Source organism: Ischnura elegans, chromosome 13 (assembly GCF_921293095.1).
Source record: "Ischnura elegans chromosome 13, ioIscEleg1.1, whole genome shotgun sequence".
In the NCBI taxonomy this organism is placed as follows: Eukaryota; Metazoa; Arthropoda; class Insecta; order Odonata; family Coenagrionidae; genus Ischnura; species Ischnura elegans.
Window position 1 is genome coordinate 20,641,325 of NC_060258.1, and position 18,753 is coordinate 20,660,077.

The 18,753-nt window shown below is 40.0% G+C and overlaps 2 protein-coding genes across 2 annotated transcripts in view; both read right to left on the reverse strand.

The window, feature by feature from the left end:
* LOC124170132 overlaps window positions 1-10,570 on the reverse strand; it is a 60,092-nt gene extending 49,522 nt beyond the window's left edge. The window contains exons 1-2 of the mRNA XM_046548827.1: window positions 10,475-10,570; window positions 8,459-8,534 (exon numbers count right to left, since the gene is read on the reverse strand). The gene's annotated coding sequence lies outside the window, so the exon portion shown is untranslated. The remainder of the gene's footprint in view (window positions 1-8,458; window positions 8,535-10,474) is intronic.
* Window positions 1-18,753, reverse strand: part of LOC124170135 — a 254,629-nt gene that overhangs the window by 25,888 nt on the left and 209,988 nt on the right. The gene's annotated exons all lie outside the window — the stretch shown is intronic.

The window sequence follows — 18,753 nt, forward strand, 5'->3', positions numbered from 1 at the left end:
GGTAAAAACGAGTGAAGACTCATTGGCACAGTTAGTTGTCGTCATTCTCAATCTTTTTTTTGCGGAAATTACGACTTATTGCTAGATTAAGAAAAACGATATTGGATAAGTTGTTAACAATGCTTATATAATGTGTGGTAGTAATGCTGTACCTACAGAATCGAAGGAAACAATATTACAACATCACAATAAAGTTTGTATGTGATGAAGATTGTTGTTGCTGGAATGAATTATTGAAACTATCCTTGAGATCGTAGTTTCTTTTAAATATTGGTTCCGTATATTGCTATTTATTCATGATTTGGTAATATAGTTGTCATTAAGTAAGTTCCGTCTAAATGTTATCAACAGAAGGTTATGCCATTGCCACCGTAGCAGACGAAAATAACATACCATGGAACGTGAACGTAGGATTCAAAAGCAAATGTAAATGTCATACTAGAGGAACGAGTTGGGAAATTGTTATAAAATAAGGAGCTGGGTGTAATTAAAAGAAGTGTAATGACGAGGAAATAAATAAATTGTGATTGGGTGAAATACATATGTATAAGTTGCGCATTCCAAGTGAGAGAAAATGATAATATTGCGGTAAACCTCATACTTATTAACAAATATCTTCTTTTATCGTCAAGGGAATCAATGGGTGACGATGAAATGAAATATAGTTGCCTGTTACAGATGAAAGAAACTGATACCGTTGTGGCAAACTTCATACTTAAATAAAAATATCTTATTTCTATGCCGAGAGAAACGCCAAATTGATGATGGAGTGAAATAACAGTCGCCTATTCAGAGTGATATAAAGTGATAACATTGCGGCAAAACTCATATTTAATCAAAAATATCTTTTATACGTCAAAGGAGCAAATAAATCATGATAGAGAGAAATAAAGCCTATTACAAGCGAGTGAAAGTGGTAACATAAATGAGAGAAAGTCATTATATGTTAGCAAACCTCATTTTTATTAACCATTATCTTATATTTCTGTCAAGGTAATCAATATAGATGATGACACAGTGTGATAAAATTGCAGAAAACCTCATTATTTATTTGGTGATGAGGTAAAAACAAAATAAAACGTGCAATGCGCACCGGGGAGTTCATGAAACCCACTAGTCGGTGGCCGTACCGACACCTATTTGCTGTCGGTACGGCTACCGACGATCTCCCGTCCTCTCGTCGGTGCCGCACCGACCGGGTTCGTACAGAATCGCACGACTTCTTACCGGGAGTCGGTGTGACGTCGCACCCGACGAATCGGTGCCGCACCGATCGGTTTGGAGTTACAGAATACGGCCCCAGTTTAGGTGGACGAGAGGTGGAGCTCCAGCAGGCCATGAACGAACTGTGCGAACGACTCCGCATGGTCGAGACGGAAAATAAGAGGCTGAAGGATAGCAGCGCGGCAACCACGATAGAAACTCGACCACAGCTCGCATATTTCACGGCGGTTGGCGAGTTTTCGGGAAAAGTCGAGGAGGATGTCGACGCCTTCTTTTCAAAGTTGGAGGGAATCGCAGATCTCGGTGGATGGTCCGATGCCGATAGATTGCGAGTCGCTAAGCTGCGTATGCTCGGAGACGCTAATATTTTCATTCGTAGTAAAGACGAATGCCGCGAGGCAGACTCGTACGAAGTTTTTAAGGCTCTCGTTACGGCGCGGTACCGCTCCAAAAAGAGCGCGCGGTTTTTCCGGGAGGTGTTGTCGAACCTCCGCATGTCACCGGGCGAAGGCATTGAGGCATTCGCTGACCGAGTGCGGGCGATAAATGCGCGAACCTACTCCACTGAGGGCCCAGCAGAACGAGTGGCGGAGCGACGTGTCGAGGCGGATCAGCGGGCGCTCGACACGTTCCTACGTGGGCTAACTGGGGAGGTTGGCCATCAGTGTCGACTGACTGCCCCTGAGACCTTCGATGCTGCCATCGCTAACGCCATTCGGATCCAGGAGACTGAGAGGAGGCCGGCGGAGGGACCAAGGGATGGACCACCCGCCCGCCGAGTATTCCATGCCCCTAGCCAGCGCGTCTGTTTCAACTGCGGGCAGCCCGGTCACCTTTCCAAGCAGTGCAGCCGAGGAAGGCGCTGTTTTATCTGCGGAAGGGGAGATCATCTGGCCCGTGATTGTAGGAGCCGCAGCGGGGTCCAACAGGCGGGAGATTTAAACGGCGCTGGGGCCGGAAGAGCCGCCGAATCCGGCCCCTGGTAAGTGTAATCCTACCTCGTGTGTGCAGTAGAGGGGATTCATGCGATTTGGTGGCAGTAGTTAATATTTTAGGAAGAAAATGTAAGATTTAAGACCGCTAGTGGTCCGTCAGAGGAAGTACAGGGAACAGAATTGAAAGATTTTGTGAGATAAAGACCATTCTTTTATTTATCCCCAAGTTGATGTTGCTCTCTCTACATCCCGCGGTTGACTCCCCGCTGCCAAGCTGCTTACCCTCCCAAGTCCACCTTAGGCGTCCCCACGTGATCGGCATTCACCTCTCCGATTCGTTGCCATCGCCGTGGCGTGTGAGGCTCGTAGGTCGCTGATGTTGCAGTACCTATTGGTGGGAAAGGAGCGACCGGAAACCAGAGGGATGTGCAGGTAAGGTGCAAGCAGAGGAAAGGGACGGAGAGAGCGTGGGATGCTTAGGTAAGTGCTTTCAATATGAAGAGACAGCATCCGGCAGCCATACATAACTGAAATAAAAACTCAAAGAAAATCCAAGTGAACATTAAGTTACTCAATAAGCCCTAATTGATGATAATTAAAATATTTAGCTAGATTGGTCACAAAACGGGAACCAAATTTGCGCCAATATAGTACAGTAGATTCTGGTTAATGTGTCCACCGGTTATGCGGGGCAGCCGCTTAATCGGGGCAAATCTTGAAGAACAGAAACTAATCGTAGAATATCCTAGAGTTTTCTCCGCTTAATTGGGACAGCATGACGCTTTATTGGGCCATGAGTCGGCGATATTGGCGTAACACGTGATGAAATTAAGATTTTTTTCGCACCGTTTCCTTAACATTTAGTCCTTTTTTTCACAAGGATACCTATTTCTGCCTTATTCTTAAAGCTCTTGTAGTCCGTCAGAGGATTCGGATTCAGCTTTCCGACCACAAGAGCTCATTCAACGTAATGTTGTTTTTAAGAGGAGAGGACTCCTCTGGCGGCAGTTGGGCTGCAGATGATAGAATGAAGCCGGGACAATGATAAAGATAAGAAGTGGCGACACCCGTGCCGAGGGTTCACGATGCGAGCGGGCACGAGCCAAATTATAGGGATTATACTCGCCAATGTTGAGCAGGGGAGACTGGTCGAGATAAACAATGTTGCTTACCAAGAGCTTTTTGTTTGTGACATCTTGCACAAAATTCAACCGACTCATGTGGTCTATCCCCTCTCCCACTTTCCACCACCTATACAACTGAGCTATTGCCATTACAAGATTACAATGTTTTTTCGTTCTTTTTTCCTTCCGCATCTCAGCAGTTGACGCATGCCCAGAACTCATTCTTCTTTCCACTCGGAACTAGTCAACTCAAAACGAGCAGTCTAAAACCAGTGTCTGTGGTGCGCGTGTTTGGTGGGATTTGTCTTCTGATCCACGATCTAAGGGAACCTTGAATAGGTGATATTGTTTTAGTGCCAAGAGTTCAACAACACTCCACACATTCACAACAATATAATAGACTAATTTACATCCTCCACTGTGATAAGTAATTAAGCCTTTATAAAATTTAAACAATCAAGGTGTTGAATGCACCATTTTCCAATATTAGGCAATACAATGAACTTGGCCTCAAGAGAAAGAGAATGGAAGCTGATACTCACTCACCAAATACTCGTGAGGCAAGATCAACATTGAGAAACATTTACTCAACCAAGCGTTTAGGACATCAAACAGACAAAAACCATGGCAACACACTGGCTGCAATAGGGAAATTGCATACTTTTTAAAAACAATATGCTGATATACTACAGTAAACACTTAGTACCGCAATATACTTTTTACCGCTTAAAATTCAGTTTATACACTAGAAAATGACTCCCAAAAGTCTCCCGAGTTTCGCGGGCTAAAAAATACCGCCCCCACTAATCTTTGGCCGTGACGTCATAGTTCAGTAGGAGTCCAAGATCCAAGCCCAGTAACTGCAGGTTTGGAAGAGCCACGTTGCGTTTAAAGGAGAACATGGGTGAAATAAGGAAAAATTACAAGTAGTGCATTGTTCCTCTGTGCAATAACACCCCAGAAAAAATTTTCGTCTGCATTCCCACGGAGGAAATTAGAAGAAAAGCCTCGATGCATGCCGTCTGTCGGGATGAGCGTTACGGAAAATTAAGAGTATAATAAACGAAATGATAAACCCGTGTGCTATGTGAGCGAAGATAACTTTAATATAAATAATATTTCCATATTTCCTTGACTTAATAACTTGAAACTGAGATTTTTCGATCATTCGGCCGTCGTAGAATAAAAACTCAACTTCACAACAAAAATCGAGATAGGTGCTTCTCGATGGTTACGATGGACTCAAATTTTTTACGGTACTTGTTCAATTTCAGTTACGGAAGGACATAGAAAATTCCATGATGTTTAAAATCAAGGGAGGAAATATGAAAATATAGAGCAACGTTAATCGTCATGCATTCGAGTGCCAGCCAAGAAGACAGCGTTTTCTTCTACTGTCGGCGTCAAAATGATGTGCCGCTGTACTTTGCAAATTTATACCCTGGCTTCACTGCATGCTATAATAATGAACTATACGTCATTTTAAAGGAAATTCTATCCTAAATTCTGCTTTTTTTTATTACAAAAAAATTGAAAACTGTAGACACGGCCAGTGCAATAAATGACTCCGCGCACCGAAAAATTAGCCGTTTTGTCAACTTCATGAACTTTGCAACTCAACCTAAGGAAAACTACTACGTCTACAGCATTCATCTTCCACATTAATTTACACTCATCAGGGCGGATTAATAAAATGGCTTTTGGGTATTTTTAGAACTTATATATTGTTATAAATTAATGACAATATTTAAACATTATCTTGTCCCATAGTTTACCCCGAAAGATAAAGGAAGTTGTAGATGGAAAAAGAATGGAATCCAGAGGTGGTCACAAAAAATGAATCGCAGCATTCTTTGATTTTATTTTATGCCGGCTTGCTTTTCAGAAAAAGTTGAGTCACGAGAGGAATGTTCCGCGGCCCTTGATTTGGAAACTGTGGAGATAGAGGAAGACGTGTGGATCAGCAATTTCCATTTAGTTGGTTGTCATGATAAACCAAGGATCCATTTAAAGGTTGTCAGGCCATCGTAAAAAGATAGGACTGATGCACCACAGGGGAAATGGGGTGTTTGAGGGAAAGTCAAACCCAAAGTTGCTCAAAGAATGCGCAGTTCTATGTTGCTCTTTCCCCAGTTAAAACCAAATAAAAATTGGATTGGGATGATATTTTCACCACGGGTTCCAGTGATAGTGAGAGTGCAGGTGAGCATGGTCATCGTCGAAGATCATCCCTCTAGGATTTCCGATTCGGAATTTTTAAGTGACAACCGATCGCAGTGACGATGAGCTCGCCTTTAGAGTTTCAGATATATCGTGAGAAAAGCTCCCAAAATGTATTAGATTCAGTTTGGAAAACATTCACATTTTAATGCTAAATTAGGAAGGATTTACATTTTACAAAAGTAACTTATTAACACCTAAAGACGTTGTGTTTATTATATTGATCGAAGAGCGATTGACCGATTCTTTCTGCAGAATAGGAAGTGGCTTCGGGGTTTTGAGTCACAAGATGGTAGATTGTGTTGGAAGTTCGTCTATATTATCGCTACTAAATTGAAACATTAATAGTCTGGCTCCTTCAGAGCTTCCTGTCGCCCTCCAGGCAAGGTATTTTTAAGTTGAAAGTATCATCGACAGCTTCGAGGTGGAAATAAGTTCACCATAAGACTACCGGACTGCCAAAAGAATACACATTTCACATGAGTATACGCTTTCGCCAATATTATACGCAAGTCTCACTTTGTTATGAACTATGAAACATTTCAGATGCACATCAGCTACCTTTCCATTTCTCGGCATCGACTTTCCGCGCCGACGAAGTCTACAGTTTCACTAAAATACCCTGTTATCATGATGGAATCAGTAACAGGAAGCTTGCTAGGATCAGCCTAAGAATAACCATATTCCTTCATCTTTACGCAATCTATCGCTTTCAATGAAGAAAAAATAGATCAAATAATATCCCTGAAGTCACAATGAACAACTGCGATACGTCTGCACTTCAATAAATGAATCATAACCACGCCGTCGCATGTATAAGGGCGCGTTCCGTAATTCACTGGCAGTACTGCTACTGCTGCTGCAAAACGGAACGGAAAACAGTACTGCCACTGTAAGCAAGGCAGTGATTTCGGAACGGTCAACAGTAGCTGCCGTGATAATTTCGCGGGAAATAATGAATCGTGCAAATGCCACTTTCAAAGTAAATTCAATATATAAGTTGTAAGCATGAAACTTCGACATTGATGTATTGCAGCCTAAAGAAATTTTTTAAAATATCCATTGCAATCGAGGAGAGTCACGTAAGACCTTTAAAATTAAAAGTACTTCAATCTCAGGTTGAAAAATGCCTTCCATTGTTAGGTTTTCAGTGCGTAAACATTATCAAGAACAATTTACAAGGCACCGATGCAGGATTTAATTAGCTGTCCCTCAATATTCATGATTGAAGAAAAGTTAAAGGCAATATACGCTTTACTACACATTATATTTCGTACTTCATGGACTAACGCAAAATAAGCGAGTATGCTGAAACTTAAGCAGACGAAAACATGGGTACAGTTGTAAGGTAGAAGAATGCCAAGGGAGACGAATTTCCAACGTACAGTTAAAATTGCGTGTGCCACTACCTAGAATACACATTAAACCGTATGGCATAGAATAAGGAAGTTGCATCTTATTGATGATAGAAATTAAGAAAGTGTATGCATACATTTCTGTAACACATACATGCGTGGAAAACGTAATTTTAATTATAGTTTCTTGCGTTGAAGTTTTCGGGGATTACTTCTTATCTACAACTGGAGTTAACGAGACATTATTCAAGACACCATCGGTTAATCACACGAAATTATAGCAAACCAAATATTTCATACAGGCATACAGAAATTCATTCGCGCACAACACTGGCCATTTTCACATCCAATATATATTTATGAGTGGAAGTTATTTCTCTCAGTTTACTTGAATATATTCTGAATTATGTCCATTATATTTCATTTACTTGCGTACTATACCACGTTTAGCGTACTATTTGTATTGTATGTGTTTTACAAGGCGATTGCATTCCAAAAACAGGTGAACATGGGTTCCGTCTGCTTACTGCCGCTACTCCTGCCCACGGCAAGAGGCTTTTCTTGAGAGTATAGCACCTTCATTCTCGGGCAATTTTTTAGGAATTGTCAGCAAGAACAATGCCAAATAGAGTCACGATTTACCGTCGTTTTGACACTTTTTCACAAAAATCATATTCCATTAGGCTTTAAAGATTACTTGGGTAATTTAAGACCTGAATTATCTTCGTCAAAAGTAAGACAACATCGTTATATTTCTATTTTCCCCTGTAAATAGAATGTATCCAGAAACGATGGAATACAATTAACTTTGACTGGACCAATAATTCAAAGAGAAGACAGCAAAGCAGCCTGATTTACCATCAGCCCCCAAAAAATCATCTTTTTCGGTTGCTGAACACTTCACGAACCCTACTTTTAAAAAGCAGATATTCGAGCTTTTCAGTCACTCGAAGCATATATTACACATGCATAAAACATTTTTTTACCCTTTCCACTTATTCTTTAGTGGCTGTGAAGAGATAACTCAGGCATTTATTATAACTTGCATCTTCTCGCGCGCGCAATGACTATACGAAAACACACCGCCAAGTTAAAATTTTACCGCCAATCGTCTGCTTTACTGCCGCTACTGCTGCTCTCGGCTTGCAGTAGCCGCAGTAGAGTCCACCGTAGGGAACGTCATCAAACGACTGACGTCATCCGTTACTGCACCGTACTGCCAGTTGATTTCGGAACGGTTTGGCAGCACTGGCAGTACTGCCAGTGAATTTCGGAACGCGCCCTTTGTATGCAACCTCTACTATGGCCGTGCCGCCGTCTCTCCTCGTACTGAACTATGACGTCACTTTTCTACCAGCCAATCATCGGGCGTTTTCGCTTCTCACTTGCATTTGAAAATTCTCGTGAACTTTGATGCATTAAATATCGTGAACCACGTCATAAAATAATAAAAAAACTTTCACCGAGGTATGCAAACATATATTTTTACATAATTTTGGGGCTATTGATTATATCTGAAATATATGCAAGTTCCCTATTAACCAGTTCCACACACTGCATCACAAAAAAAAATCCACAAGAAATTTATAACGATACCCACTTGGAGGTTCACTCAGGAAAGCTATTCTGGAAAGTGAGTCTCGAAGACCACAACTCAATCACACAATGAAAGAATCCTAAAAAGGAAATAAACCGAATATTAATCAAACAGAAGCACAAGACATACCCATCGGCAGTACCTTACATTAAAACACGATATAAGAAGTTACAGATGCAATTGTTTAATATGTTGTCGTCCTATGATTATACTTATCGATAGGTTTACATGAACTGTACACTACCACGCCATCAGGAATACGAATAACCTTAGCAGGAGTATTTCTAAACATTAAGGTCTGGACCATAAAGTAACGAATCAAAGAACACTGCGACACTACTATGGTCTTACATGAGTTTCTTTTAACGCCAAAGGCAAGAGATAACACGTTATATCGAATCTAAACAGAAACTTTCAGCAAATTACGGCCCCTTATCGGCCTATAAATTTAACACATTCCCATATTATCACAGAAGAGACAAAATTGTCAAGAGAAAATGATTGCAAATTGATGATGCATTCGAAAGCCTAAGCATTACGTCAGACTTAAATATCATTATTTTACGAAAGCATTTACCCCATCGACAAATCAATAAGGCACACGGTACAATTTAACTATAATACTGACATAAAACTCGCCTAAACCGAATAAAATAGCTTACTGAAAGAAATCACAATGAAAGAATCCTGAAAAGGAAATAAACCGCATATTAATCAAACAGAAGCACAAGACATACCTATCGTCAACACCTTTGCTCAAAACACGAAATAAGAAATTACAATGCAATTGTGTAATATGTCCGTTAGATGTCATGCAACTGTAGAGCCCTTGTAAAACTCGCCTAGACCGAATAATATAGTTTACTAAAAACAGGCTGGATTGAATGCAAGACCAAATAGCAACAGTTACAAAAGTACAATACACGTAGGGCTATTAAATGAAAAAAAAAACAATTCCTATGAGGAAGTGGTTGTTGTCGCATTGAGTTTCACAGAACAAAGTTCAAGGATTATTCCTTACTATAAGCCGGATAAGGATTTCTTCCGTTATTGCTAATTAGCACTACCCTCGGCAGTATTCTCGTGACTTCAAATTACCAAACCTTTATGGAATTATCCACACTTGTAAATTGACAAGGATTGTCCACGCAAATGAAAGTAGAATTTGTTCTAAGCAATGTAAAACAATCTCAAATTTGTACCTCAGGAAACACTACACAATCGTATTGCTCACCGAGAAGTATAATAGGTTTTTACCTTCAATTGATTGACAATAGAAGGTTCGTTGGGTAGATATATAGAAGGAACTACATTTATTAACAAACACGAATATATTTGTTAATGAAATAAAACACAACACCAGAAAATAAATGAGACCGAAATAAAGCAAACTTGAATATTAACATTCGAATAAACAAACATAGGCGTTACTCATTTCGAGTTGAACTCTTATGAAATTACTATCCAAAACTACATTCTTGGCTAAGCAATATTTACTGAAAATTCAAAGTAGCCATAACTGTTGTAACAATCATGTTCGTTTACCTGCATTACCATTAATACGTACAACAGAATATCACATGAATCGTGACCATTCAAACACTTAAGGAAATGATTGTGGCATGTAACTGTTGTTAAGGAAGCTGAACTAAATACAAATGGTGGGACTCAGCCCAAGAAATGAGTTAAGTCTCACAACAGGATCCCTCTGACTTAAAACAAACCTAAAGCTTCCAAGTAAGCTTCCGCGGAGATTATGATGAATTCTGCTTATTATTCCGGGTATTCTTCCGAGTTTATCCATTTTGTAGGACGATATTTCGCCAACGTTCCAGTAACAAAGTAACTTCTCCCATTGAGAGCATATTAATATCACATTAAAAATCAAATAATCTGCAAAGCGTAGTCGGAAACAACAAAAACAATATTTCCTTGATGAGTACCGGCGCCAAAACTTAATTTCCACTACCTCCATAAATGACTTCTATCTCAACCGTAACATAAAAATGGATGCTTTACCTCACTCAGGTGCGATTCAGTCACCTACAAAGCACCGACTCAGCCAAGATGAAGACCGTTGACATCAAGGGAATGGTACACGACGAATCCTCGGATGAGCCCAGATGAGCCCTTCACTGTCGATGCGCTTCGCAGTAAATGACACAGTCGTGACACACAATGTTAAAAAGTGTAGACAGCGTAGCGTAGCGGACGACGCGGCTGGGGCCACTGCAGCGCATTCTGCGGGCGTTTTCCGTAAACTAGCACCCTCCCCTACCGTACCCCCTCCCTTACCCCCTCCCCTCCAGTCCCCATTCCACTTTTATTCTTGCTTTGCGTGTTGCATGCGGTAGGGATACTTTGCGGGATATCATTGAAATAAAATCACATTAATGTGCGAAGCAAATGCCAATTTATTTTATAAAAATTAACATAAAAAGTCACTCAGCTGCCAAGTACAATGATTTGAATTAGTAAATAAATGAACGCTAAACACAGTTCGTTGTGGTCACTGAACTGTCCAGTGACAACTATGATTTTGTAAACCGCAAATAGGGAGGAAGCCCATTAAATTAACATTAATGACATCATACACATAGAAATATTTAACATGAATATAAATCAATAGTAAGAATGAGTAACATAGTACGTAACAATGTAAATTTATAAAAGTTTTTTGGTAAAAATTAAATTTTTTAATATACTCATGATAAACACTGAGAAATAAATAAAACAACACTATTACATGACAACCAAACCCAACCGAAAGTTAGAAAATTCACATAACACAGAGGTAATTAGCAAAAAAGAATACACTATTATTGAATTGCATGAATATTGTTATTTCAATTGGAGAAGTAAAAAAGTGAATTCAAAAAAATCTTAATGAACATACACTATAGTAGTAGAAATGGATAAACCCTTTGAGTCCTAGCCATAATTCCATTGAGTATTTCTCAAGTACCAAGGTGAAAAGTGAAATAATTTGTTAAGAATCCATTTTTCATACTAATATTAACAACAAATCTTTGAATGGTACAGATGGCAGATGAAACATACTTTCACTATATCGTTCACCTTATACACCATTTCCACCATGGGCATTATGTCCACACAAAGAATTTTTTTTAAATATTTAGATAAATGCGGTAGTCGCTGCAAGCGACTACCGTCACTCCAGGAAAGATAGTTGAGCATCCACCACAGCAAAGTACCCACATAGCAACGAACCAATCAGAGACGTCTCACTATGATCTCGAATGTCTTGAATATCGCAAATGTCTCAGAGATGTAATCATGAGCCGTTCAGGAAATTTAAAAAAAAAATTATTTAAACGCCATCAATGCCTTCCATATATATTTTTCGGTGCAATTGCGCAGTTTTGATAATTAAAATCACGACATTTAATATGGGTTTCTTATTTTCAAAAGGTCATCCATCAAAAATTCGTCACTAAAAATGATCGAGATAAGTAGGTCACAACTGTATAATTTGCATTTAATTATTTTTTGCCTACTTTTTCTAGCATACCAGAGTACAAACTCTTATGAGACATCTCAGAGACTTATCTGAGACGTCTCATGAGACATCTCGTAGACCATTTTTTTTGGACATAGTGACATCTCAGAGAAGTCTCAGAGATGTCTCTGAAGCTCTCAGAATGTCTCTGAGACGTAACATGCGATATTCGAGACGTATTTCTGCTGTGTGGGTAGGCACTTAAAGGGTTAGCTCAATATTCAGCAAAGGCAACCCTGTTGGAAATATTCAATTCTGTTCAATGGAAAAGTGACAAACTTCAATTGAATATTTGGAAATACAAGTGAATGTGTGTATTCAGTTAAGGTTATCAAGGTTATTTTTTTACTTTTGAAGGTCTACCACGAATTGTGTCAATGTTCCTACAGAGTCAAATTAGGGAATCCTCCCGCAAAGGCAAAGGTCACAGGTTCCCATTAGAGTACAAGATTTGGGCCCTTTCTCTTCTAAAAAGAAGTGGAAGAGCTTATGATTTCCTTTCCAAATGGTTTGTACTTCCATCTTGGCGGACCTTACTAAGGTTATTATCTGGTTTAGCTATCTCAACAGGCATTAATAACGACATGTTTGACTACTTGTCTGTCACTGTCCGTAAGAAAGTGACAGAGATTGATCGGCATTGCATTTTAATGTTTGATGAGATGGCTTTGTCTCCCCAGCTAACATTTCTCGATCACCTTGACGTAATTGAGGGTTTTGAAGACCTAGGTGGTGGAGAGAGAGCTCCAAGATTTGCAGATAAAGCCTTAGTTTTCATGGTGAGGGGCCTGAGGAGGTCATACAAACAGCCAGTGGACCATGTCCTCCCTTCGGGGACAATAAAGACCATTGCATTATCAAAATTATTAAAAGCTGTCATTAACAAGCTAACTTTATCTGGCCTTAAAGTCTGTGCAACTGTATGTGACCAGGGGTCAACTAATGTTGCTGCCATTGCATGCCTTTGTGCAGAGACGAGGGAATCTGTCCTCCGGTCTGGTGGGGAATACAGGGGAGATTATTTTTCCATTGGTGATATTCAAGTAATACCCAGGGGAGAAGTAATGTTGCTGCCCTTGCATGCGTGCATTCAATTGTATTTTCATATATTCACAGGGTTCTCACTCTTGCTAAATTATAAAAATCATGGTTTTTCCAGGCTTTCAAGGTCTAAATTGCATCAAAATTGCGGTCTGTTGATATGCCATTTTATGAAGAAATATTGGTCACAAAACAATCACTGGCAGCACGTTAACTGAAAATATAGCTAACACGATAAATGCCGGGAATACAAACGCAGCATTGAAAGTGCAATCTCTTATTTTTTTTTAATATTTTATAAAAAACTTATCTTTTGTTTAAAGGTTATTAGAAAATGTACTGCCGAGCATTGCCTTATTTGTATGTAATGGCAACCCCTAATCAAGACTTATCTTAAGGGGTGTCTAATTTCACTGTTAATGTTTGCATATGTTGTAATATTTTGGGGCAGTGAAATAAATATCTTTATCTTTTATCTTTATGACGTCCCCTTTTGTTAGCAAAATTTAGGGCCGGCTATGGCTGTGGTCTAAAGTGGGGAAATGGATGGCAATGGGGAAGTGAAGAGACATCAGATTTCTCGCCAGGGTTAATGATCACTTTGGTTAACGGTCTTCCAATCACTTCTCGAGGTCTGTGTCATCATGGCACATGGACCAATAATTGCGATTCGAATATACGTGTGCAGATAAATGCGTGGACAGTGTGTGCGAGTGACTGACCTTGAAACATGATCAACGTTTTGATTTTTCTTTTTATCCATCAATCACTGGTCTAAAATCAAGTTTGAGAGGTTTTTCGGTTTTACGAAGAATTTTACAGCTATTTCCAGGTTTTTTCACAGTACACAAAATTCATGGCTTATTCGTGGTTTTAATGTTGTCACAGTCGAGTGGGAACCCTGATTCAATTGAAATTTGTCACTTTTCAAATGAGCGGAATTGAATATTTCCCATAGGAAATAAATAAAAAATTAGGATAGAATACAAAGGAACAGAGAAAACCATTGCTTGAAATGTTAACCCAACAGCATCACTGGATATGCTTCTTTCTGGTGTAATATTCGTGTGCCAATATGTGTATTGTGTCCATATCTTCTGGGTGTGCAGTGTGTTTGCCTCTCAGATATCTGTTGACACTGTTGCACCAATAAGTGACAACATTTTTCACCACAAGGGAACAAAATCTTGACCCATAGGTGGAAATATGATCATCACAGGCAATTTGTGACATGTTGAGATTGGAAGTTAAAATGTTTTTGAGGTGGGCCCCAACACCCAATTTATGAGCTGAAGTTGGCAAGTTTTTGAGAATTAATTTTACGGATTCTTTATAAGTGCTAATGAAATTTGCAGATGGAGTGTTGTGTGGGGGTAAAGACTGTTTTCCTAAGCAAACGGGGCAGTGTATTGGTTGTAATTTGTGAAGCATATCAGCTGCTGACCAAGAACTAATTTCTATGGTGGCACCCATATCCGAGGGGTAACTGCCCTCATCTGGTGTGGGGGTGTCATCATCCTCCAAAGCATCGGAAGCCACACCAGGGAGAGAAGATGATGTGTGTGCTGACTGCCTTGAAATTGTTAAGAAATTTCTAAGGTTGTCAAGCACCTCACAATCATCTTCTTCGCAGTTTGCACCAACGGAATGGGATGCCACCATATCGTTCAAAATTAATGCTTTGTATGCACCAACAAAATTGGTACATGTTGGATTAACATTTCTGAAGCCATAACTTCTAATGGATCCAAATTTATTCTCCAAGGGATCTTGATTAAGATTCCTAGGAGAAAGACATTTGAATCCATTAGAGCTCAACTTAAGCCATAATGCCCTCATGTTCTTAAGTGTTCTAACCCAATTTTTTATGGAAGGGGTCTTAATATCTCTTTTGCCATCAGCATATGCCATTGACTCTAGGACCTTGATGGCTTTAGCCCAGAACTCCATGTGTCCCGAGGAAGATGTCACTGTGCAGCGCAAAGGCTTACCTGGAGGTGGTTGCCGGCTTTTACCATTCACACTATCAAATAATCTATCAAAAAAATTTAAAAGGTCCGCGGTTTCCACTGCTTTGGGATCCAAACCATCAACACCTGGAATAAAATAAAAATAATCATTAACAAAAGTCAATACAGAGCGCTTAATTACTAATGAAAGAAATTATGAAGCAAAAGACTTACTCATACTTGCCAGCAACCCCATCACTGAGGAAAGCCTCTGGCTAAAAACTTGACAGCAGTAACTGACTTTCATCTTCTTAACCTTCCCCGGGACAACATGAAGGTCTGTGAGGCTTGGCACAGCCCTGTATTCCCGTTGGTCAATGGCATAAAACTGAAGGATGTGCTGCCAGGAGGCAGTTTTGTTCTTCCCTTGCAAAGAAAACTTTAAATCTTTGGTCAACAGTCCATTTCTAATGCCTTTTAATAGATGAGGAGGGTCAAACATGGGTAATACCTGAATGTCACCAATGGAAAAATAATCTCCCCTGTATTCCCCACCAGACCGGAGGACAGATTCCCTCGTCTCTGCACAAAGGCATGCAATGGCAGCAACATTAGTTGACCCCTGGTCACATACAGTTGCACAGACTTTAAGGCCAGATAAAGTTAGCTTGTTAATGACAGCTTTTAATAATTTTGATAATGCAATGGTCTTTATTGTTCCTGAAGGGAAGACATAGGCCACTGGCTGTTTGTATGACCTCCTCAGGCCCCTCACCATGAAAACTAAGGCTTTATCTGCAAATCTTGGAGCTCTCTCTCCACCACCTAGGTCTTCAAAACCCTCAATTACGTCAAGGTGATCGAGAAATGTTAGCTGGGGAGACAAAGCCATCTCATCAAACATTAAAATGCAATGCCGATCAATCTCTGTCACTTTCTTACGGACAGTGACAGACAAGTAGTCAAACATGTCGTTATTAATGCCTGTTGAGATAGCTAAACCAGATAATAACCTTAGTAAGGTCCGCCGAGATGGAAGTACAAACCATTTGGAAAGGAAATCATAAGCTCTTCCACTTCTTTTTAGAAGAGAAAGGGCCCAAATCTTGTACTCTAATGGGAACCTGTGACCTTTGCCTTTGCGGGAGGATTCCCTAATTTGACTCTGTAGGAACATTGACACAATTCGTGGTAGACGTTCAAAAGGCCCAGGACAAATATTTAAAGTTTTCTCTGCCGCTTGAAGCCTCTTTTTGAAACTAACAAGTTTTTTGGAAGAGTGTTGCACACTCCTCCGCAAACGCTTGGCAGTTTCATAAAGAAACTTTGCTTTCGGAGTCAACTCCACTGCTTTCCTGACACCAACACGATCTAAGACACCTTTCATTCCCTTGCCTCTGAAAGTACAATGGATAAAAAATAAAATAATAAGGCTTTGGGAAAACAATTACGGAAAAACATAAGAAGATATGGAAATTCAAATGTTAAATGAAGCAATACAGTTTATCCTCACCTTGTGGAAGCTCTCGTTTTCACTGGAGTATGGGGTGGTTCTGCCTCTGCAAGAATTACAGTAGACAAGTTAATTCATCAAAAAAATGAGTCAAAAATTACAAATAACCATATTTAAAAATGAAACTAATCTCTCTGTCCAACACACTCATTCTCCCCTTATATCTTACTCAAAATTCAGAAACTCAACATTCTGACTGACAAATCCATCCATTTTGTATTCCATTGAATCCATCTCCTATTTCCCTTCTAAACCATTCTCTTAATGACTTCCCCATATTTTTTCCCAACACGCTTTACTTAATTCTAATAAAAGAAGCAGCGCTTCTAAACTTTAATCAGTAATGAGTTTCTCTTTATTCTGTATTTAATGCTATCCTTCATGTGATGTGAAACGTCTTTAGGATGACTAAGAAATATATACTCATATACAATCTGAGACACAAAAATGCATTCGCATACACTCACAGAACAATGAATGAAGAAAAATGAAATTATTCCACAAATTTCCTTTCCTAATTACAGATTCCAAAGTGCAGCACCATTTATTTTAATTTAAATGGTCCATCAAAGGTAAAACCCTGACATTAATGCAAAGATGAAAGATGAATACAGTCACACTAAATAGCAGATGTCTAATCTAGATTGATGAAATAACAACTCAATTACGAATTGAAAAAAAAGTCTGACAGTGACACTCACCATGGGCAACAGTCTCCATTGGTGAAGGAAAACCAAGCCTAGATGGGCCTGGTTGAGGCTCTTGCTCCTCCACTGCGGCTTCTATAAGAAAAGGGAAAATAACAATAACTTACGGGAAGCCGATTCACATGTGCATGAAATTATCTTGATTGATGAAATAACAACTCAATAATGAATTGAAAAAAAGTCTAACAGTGGCACTCACCATGGGCAACAGTCTCCATTGGTGAAGGAAAACCAAGCCTAGATGGGCCTGGTTGAGGCTCTTGCTCCTCCACTGCGGCTTCTATAAGAAAAGGGAAAATAACAATAACCTACGGGAAGCCGATTCACGTGTGCATGAAATTATCTTGATTGATGATTTGACTGATTGATTGATGAATAGCAACTCAATAATGAATTGAAAAAAGGTCTGACAGTGGCACTCACCATGGGCGACAGTCTCAACGGCAACAGTACCAGTGGTCATTGTCCGAAATGGTGCTCGAGCAGTGAGCCCTGATGTGCCAGGGTAACTGCATGTTGTACCCAAGTCTTTCACTAGAAAATTATGGATAAACATATCAATTTTTAATTCATAACCAGATAAATGGACTTTTTTCAAATAAAACTAAACAACAGTTACCAGGAAGTTCTCTGCAGGGGAGAGCATTCTTCTTCAGTTTATTGGTGCCCACCACAAAGCACTCCTCCGAAAAATGCCTCTCGCATATACGCCTAAATGCGTATGCCTTCATAGGATCCATTTCCTTTATTTCTTCGTTATCCGCCAAGTATAACCACTTGGGGAACCTTTGGTAAAGGTCAGTAGATGGATGAGGTAATCTGTAAGAAGAGGTAACAGGAATAGTATTAATCCTTTCAATAAATTGGTGCAATTCCTGTCACAGATGCACCACGAAATTACACTTTCAGATTAACATGAAAACCACTGATATACCAAGAAGAACAATACCGACACAAAAACATTCACCCAAAGTAAGATACAAAATAAAAATTAGTTGCAAATTTCCACAAAAAATTTGAAAAATACCTCATCCTACGACTTGTAGTGTCTTTACACCCACGAACAATACATTTTGGCTTGCCTTTTCCCAAACCCATGTTGGTCTTCCAAGCAGTGTTTCTACGGCAAAAGCAATTTCTAAACTGAATACAGACAGAACGAACATATGGAACCCCAGTAACTTGTGCCTAACCACATCCCCCACACACCCCCAGTCACTCGCCCACTCTCCCCCCCCCCCCCCTCGGGGAGGCAAAAGGTTGTACCCAGCTGATGAAAGAAAACAAGCAGCATCCAGGCGATGGTGGACCGAATCCTGGAAGTCGAGGGGCTGGGATCGCGGCAATTTCCCCATTCCTTCCCCCCTCCCCCCACCGCATTTCAGGCCTCTTCAGGGGTTGCTTCGCCCCGAAAGTGACTCAAAGACCACGATGAAAGAAAACACCGGCAGGGGTACACCCGAGTATACCTTTTTCACCCCCTCCCCCTAGAGCTTAAGGGTGGGCGGCGGTCGGTCACCCTTCGGTCACCCAAGGCAAGCACTCCCCACACCCGGAGGGTAATAAAA